This window comes from Macaca fascicularis, chromosome 15 (genome assembly GCF_037993035.2).
Source record: "Macaca fascicularis isolate 582-1 chromosome 15, T2T-MFA8v1.1".
In the NCBI taxonomy this organism is placed as follows: Eukaryota; Metazoa; Chordata; class Mammalia; order Primates; family Cercopithecidae; genus Macaca; species Macaca fascicularis.
In genome coordinates, this window is record NC_088389.1 from 107712607 (window position 1) to 107723621 (window position 11015).

The 11015-nt window shown below is 40.8% G+C and overlaps 1 pseudogene; it reads left to right on the forward strand.

Moving 5' to 3' along the window:
* Positions 1 to 7327: 7327 nt before the first annotated feature.
* LOC102126939 (ATP synthase subunit f, mitochondrial pseudogene) lies at positions 7328 to 7606 on the forward strand (annotated as a pseudogene).
* The last annotated feature ends 3409 nt before the right edge of the window (positions 7607 to 11015 follow it).

Below are 11015 nucleotides of genomic sequence, written 5' to 3' on the forward strand. Positions count from 1 at the left end.
ATAAAACATGTTTTCTATTGTGCCAATTATTAAGCTATTGCCTCTCACTTGCAACTCCTCCCCGCCCTTTCCTACCCTAAGATGCTGTGACTAGGACTCTGCAAACTACATTTCTGCTTTGCCAGCTTGCTGTGTATTAGATTCTGGTAATACAGGGCTCAAGTGGGAGCCAACGAGTGCAAAGAAGGAAGAAACTTGCTCCTTTCTATTTGTTTCCTCTGGAGCTTCCTTCTGCTTGCAATTCCTGGAAGCATCACACTGGCAATGTTTCTTCACCCTGGCAAAAGCAGCTCCTTCCCATAGCAGCAGGTGAACTCAGGTGGAAGTCTGCCAATACTTGGAGAACTAGATTTATCATGCCCCCATCTCAGAGAAAACAGCACCAGTCAGCAGGTGCCCCTGAGGTTTTGAGGCTTAGCTCCAATGGGGCCTCCTCTAACTTTCTAAATGTTAATAACTCCAGCTTCTTCCTTTTGTACTCTCTGCCCTAGGGATGGATAGTTGCTGCTTTTTACAGTTGCTACATCTGTGATACATTAGACCGCTCTTTTTACCCTTTCAGTTGTTTACACCTTTACACCTAGTTAATCCATTATATTAAATTCTGTCAGTAAAAATAACTGGAGAGGTTTTTGTCTCCTGGCCAGAATTTGATACATCTGTCGTCAAAGACCTGCTAGTCTGAAGCAGAAGACTGTCTCTTCCGAGAAAGGTGTATGTCAAAGGAAGTACAGGAGAACATGGATGAGAAAGTTAAAGTTCAGATTTATCCTGGTGTAGATATAGATATGATCACACATACCAATCAAGGAAAATATTGTAGAATTTCTTCACTTTTGCGAATAATAAAGTGTACTCTTTAAAAATAACTGTTAAAGCCTGGCATAACCTTGTGTCTTTTCTGTGTGACTTTCTTGCAACTTGGCTTTGAAAAATTGAATCTTGGGCAAGGTGCGATGGTTCATGCCTGTAATCCCAACATTTCGGGAGGCCAAGGCAGGCAGATCACGAGGTCAGGAGTTCAAGACCAGCCTGGCCAATATGGTGAAGCCCTGTCTCTACTAAAAATATAAAAATTAGCTGGGTGTGGTGGAGTGCGCCTATAGTCTCAGCTACTCGGGAGGCTGAGGCAGAAGAATCGCTTGAATTTGGGAGGCGGAGGTTGCCGTGGGCCGAGATCACACCACTGCACTTCAGCCTGGGTGACAGAGCAAAACTCCGTCTCAAAAAACAAAAAAAGAAAAAGAGAGAAAGAAAAATTGAATCTTTGTACAGATAGATTCTGCAATCTCAGTGTGACAGACTCAGTCCAGGAACAATTTGCCAGGGTGATGCTACTCCAGACCACACTATTTAGCTTCTGTCCTTCAATAATAAATGAACAAAAAACTCAATTCTCCCTGAGAAGGCAGGAGACTAGAGAGCAAAGTGGTGAAAACTTCAACATTGAGAACAAAGCAAAACAAATCAAATGGGTTAAAGATAAATAGAATGTTTCTGATTTTGACAAAACATAAGTACAGTGAGCCCTCCATATTTGTGGATTCTACATTCATGGATTCAACCAACTGCAGATCAAAAATATTCAAAAACATTATGTCTGCACTGAATATATACAGACTTCTCTTGTCACTATTCCCTAAACAATGCGGTGTAACAACCATTTACATAGCATTTACAGGGTATTAGGTATTATAAGTAACCTAGAGATAAATTAAAGCATACAGAAGGATGTGCATAGGTTATATGCAAACACTGTACCATTTTGTATCAGAGACTTGAGCATCCTCTGATTTTTTGTACAAATTTAAGGGGTACAGCAAGTACAATTTTGTTACACGAATATATTTTGTAGTTTGAAATCTGAGCTTTTAGTATAACCATTGCCCAAATAACAACTTTGGATTTTGATATCCAAGGGAGTTCCTAGAACCAATCCCCCATAAATACCAAGGGATGATTATATATTGAAGATTTTATATATGATTTCATCATTATATATTGATGATTATATATTGAAGATTACATATTGAAGTCTACTTACAATAGTCAATAATTTATTGAGCTTTTGTGAGTTAAATGCTTTACATTTCAAATCCCATATAAACTCATAACAACTCTTTAATTTAGGTGCTTTCATTATCCTTTATTTACAGATGAGAGAACTGAGGCAAAAACAGTTCAGGGAGATTTTCCAAGACCATCCAACCAGTAAGTGGGTGAGAATAAGAACCCAGGCTTGTCTGATATAAAGCCAGAGCTCTTCACCAGGAGGTATACTGATTTACCTTAAGCTCTTTAAGAGTGTTACATAAAATAATAGCAAGTTGGAATAAACATACTTCAAGGACGTTTACATAGTTTCCTATTAGATCAGCAAAGCCATGTTTAGAATAGTGATTTTGAAATAGTATTCAAGTGCTTTTCAAATCAAACACCAAATGAAGGAACTCAAGAGAAATTCGAGAATTATGAGGTCCATGCAAGATTTAATTTAAATGACAACAAGCTGACACACTATGTATTATTTCACTGGTTTGATATTAATATTTATGGAAACTTTTTCAACGTTTCTTGAGATATCCTTTTCATCTTTGTCTCTTCATTACCTAGGATAATACCTGACCCATGATGCATTTTTAATAAAGATTTGTTGAAGAAAAGAAGAATTTGGTCAATTCATGTCTCCATTATGATTTAATGAATATTCAAATGCGTGGGCTGTCTGCCTACATGGTTAATTTTTAAAACTTAGGTAACTAAATCCTAGTTAGCCTGAATGGCCTTAAGAGAGATTCACAGAGTCAACTACTTTGCCAAAGTCATTTAGCGAGCGTGTGATGGAACCAGGATTGGAACTCAGGGCTGTCAAACTCAAATCCAGCTCTTATCCAGTGTTCAACTGCTTTAAATAGTCTCTTCTCTCTGTCTCTTAGTTTTCACATCTGTAAAACTGAAAAAACAATGCCTACCTAAATAGATTTGATTTACTCAATAAATAAAGTCAAGCATGTTGACAATTAAAACTGAAATTCATATTTTCAACATTTCTTAGTAATTGGAGACAGATTGAAAAAACTGTCTTAAAATTAATATGATTTAGTAAAGGATGCCAGATGAAACAAGGAGATTGTTTTGGACAACATTTTAAAAACTAGATCCATACAGTATTTCTTACAACTTTTCAGAGCTGTAATGAAGACTTTAAAATCATAGTTATAGAAACAATTTCCTGGCTTTAAAATTAATTTTGGCATTATATGGTACTTATTTTAACGTCAATTTTCTTTGTTTCAAAAACATTAAAAGCATATTAAAAGAAACATTGGGCGGGCACGGTGGCTCACGCCTGTAATCCCAGCACTTTGAGAGGCTGAGGCAGGCGGATCACCTAAGGTCGGGAGTTCGCGACCAGCCTGACCAACATGGAGAAACTCAGTCTCTACTAAAAATACAAAAATTAGCTGGGCGTGGTGGCTCACGCCTGCAGTCCCAGCTACTCGGGAGGCTGAGGCAGGAGAATAGCTTGAACCTGGGAGGCAGAGGTTGCAGTGAGCCAAGATCACGCCACTGCACTTCAGCCTGGGGACAGAGTGAGACTCCATCAGAAAAAAAAAAAAAGAGAAAGGGGAGATTATGAACAGAGAGTAGAGGACAATGGAGGAAAATTGAGATGACTTTTTGGAAGAAAGAAAGGAAACATTTGTGCTCATACATCCTACAATATATCAGGTAGGAGTTTGCTTTTAAGTTGGGCTTTGAAGGAAGGCTAAATTCAGTAGTTGGATACAGAAAGAATCAACTTCCTTGGGGCGTGTGTCAGGGGGAGAGAGAGAGAGAAAGAGAGAGAGAGAGAGAGAGAGAGAGACCTGGGGTGTTGAGAGCAGTTGTGATTTATATGGCAAGTAGGTACTCATCATCTTGGTTGAATACACATTTTCTTTTTCTTTCTTGAGAGGAAGTTTCACTCTTGTTGTCCAGGCTGGAGTGCAGTGGCATGATCTTAGCTCACTGCAAGCTCTGCCTCCCAGGTTCAACCCCGTAGACACGGGGTTTCACTATGTTGGCCAGGATGGTCTTGATCTTTTGAACTCGTGATCCGCCTGCCTTGGCCTCCCAAAGTGCTGGGATTACAGGCGTGAGCCATCGCGCCCGCCTCCTCATTCTTAAAACACGTGGTGAAAACCGTGGCACAGCGTGCTTTGATTTGGACTGGACATGTCACTGGCTCTCCTGACAAAATGGAACTGGGGAATAGTATGACCTTCACTTTTATGGAAATCTTCATATTCCTGACTGCATGGTGTTTCCCACTGTGTGTGTGTGTGTGTGTGTGTGTGTGTGTGTGTGTGTGTGTAACAGATTCACCCTTTGCAGGTCTCCTCAAAGCCAATTCCTCCAGAGATAGGTAAAGTCTTTCTTGTCCAACTCTATTTGTATCTTCTTGTACACATTCCATGTCCTGCAACATGAAATTATATGGGACTGAGGGCCTCCCTCCCAAATTCTTGCAGCCATTGTCATCTTTCAATTTAACACATAACAGGCGCTTTACCCGTAGGTGGGCAACTGGCTCCACAGCAGATTTAAATTGACCAGAAAGATCATTTTAAAGTTCTAATTCTAGACACCTGACCAAGAAAAATGCCGGCCTTTGTGAACATCATCTAAAGGGCAATACGGTGAAATGAGATGAGCTTGAGGTTTGAATTCCATCTCTGAAATTTATACCTTATTCACTTTGATGAGAATAATTGAGTATTTCTAGTCTGACATGAATCCTCAAAACAACTGTTTGCAGTAGCTCCTATTCCCCATTCCCACTCGCATTTCATAGGTAAAGAAACTGAGGCTTAGAGAGTCCATTTTCCTTCCAAGATCAGCTAGTTAATGATTGTGTCAGGATTGGAACTCAAGGCAATGAAACTCAAGCCCCAGCTCTTAACCTCAATTTTATATAGCTTCATAAGTTCCATAACTTATTTCTCAGTTTTCTTATCTTAAAAATTGAACAAATAATTTCTACCTCACTGGGTGGGTGGTTGGAGTAGCAACACAATAAATATTAGCTTCCTTTCACCTGAAACTGTGGAATTGCTAAATCAATTTGAATCAAGACTTTGGTAGAAATAAGTGAACATTATAGGTAATGCCCTGAATTTCATCCTCTGTTTTTCCAAGTAATTATAGGCCTCCCAATGACCCAGGTGCTTCCTGGTTGCAGATTTGAGTCTCCTACAGAGAGCAGGCTTCAGAAATGCCTTCGTTGGTCCTTAGCAATTTAAACACCTTTGCTGTGAGTGATTGAGGACTTTTAAAAGAGCACTTCTCACATTTTGTTGACTATCGCTTTTCCCTTTACAAATAGAAACAATTGTGTAAATTTACATATGTATCAATCTGAGCAGGGTTAGCTGTGTATTAACTTGGGTCAAGGAAAACTTAAGTCTAGAAAGGGAAATTGTCTTTAGTTTATACAAAGGAGAGGAAATGTACTCCTACTCCCCACAGAGAGGAAGAATGGACGAAGAAAGTACAAATGACCTATAGCCACATTGCTAAATCCCTTTCTCCTTTCCACAACAAATGATCAACATTCAGTGACAATACTATGATGTTGATTTTGTTTTAAAGTGGTGTATCATCAATTTTCATTTCTTGTTTTCTCTTTTCCTATCAGGTGAGATAAAGCCAATGAATGAGTACTTTTGATGAATCACAATGGCCTTTTTGATCTTTTGATCTTCCCCTTAATATTCAACTAAGACAACATAGAGCCATTTCCAAGGGTTTACACAAGCTTTTTTGTTTGTTTCCCATGCTATAAATTGGAAGACCTGAGTACTAGTGTCTGCAATTCCCTTTTTTCCTGATACTGAGAAAACAACAGAACTTCTCTTGAGTTTTAGTTTCCTATTTACATTAATCAATTTTATATTTATCAAGCATTCCTTATGCAGCAAACACTGTGTCGTTGGGAGTTGTGCAAAGGAGTATAATAATGCTGCCCTATTTACCCCCACAAAATCATTGCAAGATGAAGTGTCCAAACACTCTGTCCATCACCAAAAGTTGATAATTATCTTGTTCTAAGAAGGTCAGGCAAATGAAAGCTCTTTGTAGACTAAGTGTGCTACAGATGCTAGTGATGGGGATGGTGGTAATGAGGATAGTGATGCTGGTGACAATGAGCAGGGGGGATGCTGTGAATAGTATCTATCCAGTGTCAGGAAAGTATTGATGCTACTGCTCTAGATTCATTGCAGATTTCAAAGGGGCAAACAAAACTTTTATGGGCATGGAAATGGAGTAGGAAATGATAGACCTTTTCTTTTTGCATTGATCTAATAGAAGGTTGCTGCAGGGAGCCTATAAGCCTATAGCACATACATCAACATTATGTTCAAGTTCTCAAGATCAGATTCCTGGGCTCTCTCTTTCACATGCAACATTAACATTCTTCTTGACACATTTTGTAATGTGCTAGCCAGAGTTAGACAGAAACTCAGATATCTAAGAGCCTACTGAATTATTTATAATCCTCGAAGCTGCCAAATGAAATTTACAGGTTGTAATTTTTTCAGAGCATCTCACTAAAAATAACAATCCCAAGGCCGGGTGCAGTGGCTCACACCTGTAATCTCAGCACTTTGGGAGGCCAAGGCGGGTGGATCACAAGATCAAGAGATCGAGACCATCCTGGCCAACATGGTGAAACCTCGTCTCTACCAAAAATACAAAAATTAGCCGGGCGTGGTGGTGTGTGCCTGTAATCCCAGTTACTCTGGAGGCTGAGGCAAGAGAATCACTTGAACCTGGGAGCTGGAGCTTGCGGTGAGCTGAGATTGCACCACTGCACTCCGGCCTGGGGACAGAGCAAGACTCCATCTCAAAAATAAATAAATAAAAATAAAAATAAATTAAAAAAAAGAATCCCAGAACTGATTACATGCCCCTCCAGACAGCAGGCATTATTTTTAGTACACTGAGCACTCTCTGGTATAAAAGATAAAAATGAGACACTTGACACTCACTACTAGTTTGTTCCTTGAGTCAAATAATACTAAAATCTAGGATTTAGAAAATATTATTGTTCTCTCTTTTTTACACCTGATGTTGATACGGCTTCTAAAACAATCTCAAAGTCATTAAACTATCATTCTAAAATAAACATACTTGAGATTTCTGAATTTCTAAATTTTATATATAGCTCATATTCATACTAAAGCCAAGACTTAAAAGACTGTATAGCCCAATGTCTGTTTCACTTTTTAAATGATTGGTCCTTGTGGATACAGTCCGGTAAGAATCTAAATTAGGCAAAGCTGACACCAGGACTCCAAGATGGCGTCAGTCGTACCAGCGAAGGACAAGAAACATCTAGAGGTCAAACTAGGGGAGCTGCCAAGTTGGACCTTGATGCAGGACTTTACCCCTAGTGCATTGCCGGAGCGATTCAAAGAGGTTACTACCGGTGCTACAAGAAGTACATCAACGTGAAGAAGGGGAGCATCGCGGGGCTGACCATGGTGCTGGCAGGCTACGTGCTCTTTACTGCCTTTCCTACAAGGAGCTCAAGCACGAGCGGCTACGCAAGTACCACTGAAGAAGAGGACAAGCTCTGCACTCCCCACCATGACCTTCTTGGCCCAAGCCCCTCCATGAGGAACACAATCTCGATCGTTGCTGAATCCTTTCATATCCTAATGGGAAGTAACCTCCAAATAAAAGATGACAGGTAAAATATATATATTTTTATATACGTGTGTGTGTGTGTGTCTGTGTGTATGTGTATATATATGAGTTAAGACCAGGCATGGTGGCTCACGCCTGTAATCCCAGCACTTTGGGAGGCCGAGATGGGCGGATCACTTGAGGACAGGAGTTTGAGACCTGCTGGGCCAACATGGCGAAATCCCGTCTATATAAAAAAATACAAAAATTAGCCAGGTGTGGTGGCTGCGCCAGTAGTCCCCGCTACTCCAGAGGTTGAGAGGCAGGAGAATCATTTGAATCCAGGAGGTGGAGGCTGCAGTGAGCCGAGGTTGTGCCACTGCATTCCAGCCTGGGCGACAGAGTGAAATTCTGTCTCAAAATAAATTAATTAATTAAATAAATAAAAGTTAAAAATTATTTGGATAGATGCCAATTCAAATGCTTTGTTAGATGTGTGCATTTTCTGTTGCTGCTGTAATAAATTACCATAAACCTAGTGGCTTAAAACAACGCGATTTATTCTTACAGTTTTGGAGGTCAGAAGTCCAAAAATTAGTTGCCGAGGCTAAAGTCAAAGTGTTGGCAGGACTGGCTTCTTCTGGAGGCTCTGAAGGGATAATTCATTTCCTTGCCTTTTCTAGTTTCTAGTGGTCCTCTGTATTCCTTGGTTTGTGACATCCTGCTTCATCTTCAAAGTATGCTTCCATCATCACATCACCTTCTCAATCATCTTCTTCTTCTATTTTTTTTTTTTTTTTTTGAGACAGAGTCTCACTCTGTTGCCCAGGCTGGAGTGCAGTGGCCCGATCTCAGCTCACTGCAACCTCCGCCTCCCGGGTTTAAGTGATTCTCCTGCCTCAGCCTCCCAAGTAGCTGGGACTACAGGCATGCACCACCACGCCCAGCTAATTTTTGTGTTTTTATTAGTAGAGACGGGGTTTCGTCATATTGGCCAGGCTGGTCTCAAACTCCTGACCTTGTGATCTGTCTGCCTTGGCCTCCCAAAGTGCTAGGATTACAGGTGTGAGCCACCGTGCCCGACCCACTTTCTCATCTTCTGTAGTCAAATCTTTGATGGGGTTCAGGGCACGCCACCCCAAAATATAGCACCTTAGCATTTGAGAAAATAGCAGAACCAGGAAGGTCACTTCACCTTTCACCACCCTTCCTCCATAATGCAAATCATAAAACCTAGGAAGAATTTTCTGATCTTCCCCTGAAGCATGTCACAAGATTCTTACTAAAGAGATGCCCTCCCTATACCTGAAGGAAAAGAGCTAAGACAGAGATGCCAAGAAGAAACTGAACAAACAGGCCTCGCTGAGTTCCCCTCAGTTTATTACCATTCGATCAGATCAGACCCCTTTTATCCAATCATACTTCTGCATGACTGTCCACTCTTTATTAAACCTAAGCACAAAAATACATGGGTTTCCCTCTTCCATTGGGCCTTTATTTCTGTTGTTGTTGTTGTTGTTGTTTTTGAGATGGAGTTTCGCTCTTGTTGCTCAGGCTGGAGTGTAATGGCACGATCTTGGCTCACCACAACCTCCACCTCCTGAGTTCAAGTGACTCTCCTGCCTCAGCCTTCAGAGTAGCTGGGATTACAGGCATGCGCCACCATGCCTGGCTAAGTTTGAATTTTTAGTAGTGACGGGATTTCTCCATGTTGGCCAGGCTGGTCTTGAACTTCTGGCCTAGGTGATCCGCCTGCCTTGGCCTCCCAAAGTGCTGGGATTACAGGCGTGAGTCACTGCGCCCAGCCAGGGCCTTCATTTCCTTATGAGGGCTCCCATGTCACATAAAACGTATTGAGTAAATGTGTATGCTTTCCTCTGTCAATCTATCTTTTGATGGGGCCTCAGCCATGATCCTAGTGATGGGTAAGGAAGAGATTTCCTGTCCCCCACATTTGCCTTTGCCTTCCTCTTGTAAAGACACTTACCATAACGCTTAGGGCCTGCAAGATAATCTCCGTGTTATAAGATAGTTCTTTAATCACATTTACAAAGCCTTTTTTTTTTTTGTTATACAAATTAATGTTTTCAAGTTCAGAGAATTAGGAAGTGGGTATCTTGGGTGGGAAGGGACATTATTATGTCTACCACACCAGATGAGTCACTCATTAATATGGGGCTTTTGTAGACCTTATCTAGATGTTCTACTACATGAAAAAGGTAAAATAACATTTGATTTCACATCTAATCAAGATGTTCATCACAGTAAACTCTATGGAGAACTCCAACTAGAGCACCTGACATTCAAGATTATGGGGCAGGAAAGAATTGAATCAAAGAAAAGTAACAAAGAAGTCTCACAATAAATCTCACAGATTAATTGAAGGCAAGATGATTTTACATCCAAAGAAATCTGTTGCTTGCCTTCTATCTCCATCTCTTTAATTAAAGACACACGCAAAGCTAACAGGAGTCAGCCTGTGTTGAAAAACTGAAGTAGGTTGGGGGCAGTGGCTCACGCCCGTAATCCCAGCGCTTTGGGAGGGAGGTTGAGGCGGATGCATCACCTGTGGTCAGGTGTTTCAGATCAGCCTGGCCAACATAGTGAAACCCTGTGTCTACTAAAAATACCAAAAAAATTAGCTGGGCGTGGTGGGGGTGGGGGGTGCCTATAATCCCAGCTACTTGGGAGGTTGAGGCAGGAGAATTGCTTGAACCCGGGAGGCAGAGGTTGCAGTGAGCCAAGATTGCACCACTGCACTCCAGCCTGGGCAACAGAGCAAGACTCCATCTCAAAAAATTTTTCTTTTTTTTTTGTAAAATTTCCCTAGTAACTGATGATGTTTAGCATCTTTTCATATGCTTACTGGCCATGTTTATGTCTTTTTAATTAAGGTGTTTGGTCAAATATTTTGCAGCTAAAAAAGAATGAGTTAAAATTATTTCAACTGTGCACTTTGTTGTGTCCGATATTGACCCAGGCCTGATTATCAACAGGTTTTGTTTTGTTTTATTATTTGGTTAAGTCTCCATCCTAGATGGAGTATTAAGTTTGCTACTTTTTAACTCATGGATTAACTCTGCACTTGGGGAATCTTTGGACAGCATCAAACCCACCTACAGAATTCTGTGATTTAATTTCTTATTGAAAAAATAAATTTTAGAGATAGGGTCTGTCACCCAGGCTGGAGTGCAGTGGTGCAATCATAGCTCACTGTAGCCTCAAACTCCTGAGCTCAAGCAATCTTCCCCACTCAGCCTCCTGAGTAACTGGGGCTACAGGACCATCCCACTACTCCCAGCTAAGTTTTTAATTTTTTCAGAGATGGAGCTGGGGGTAGT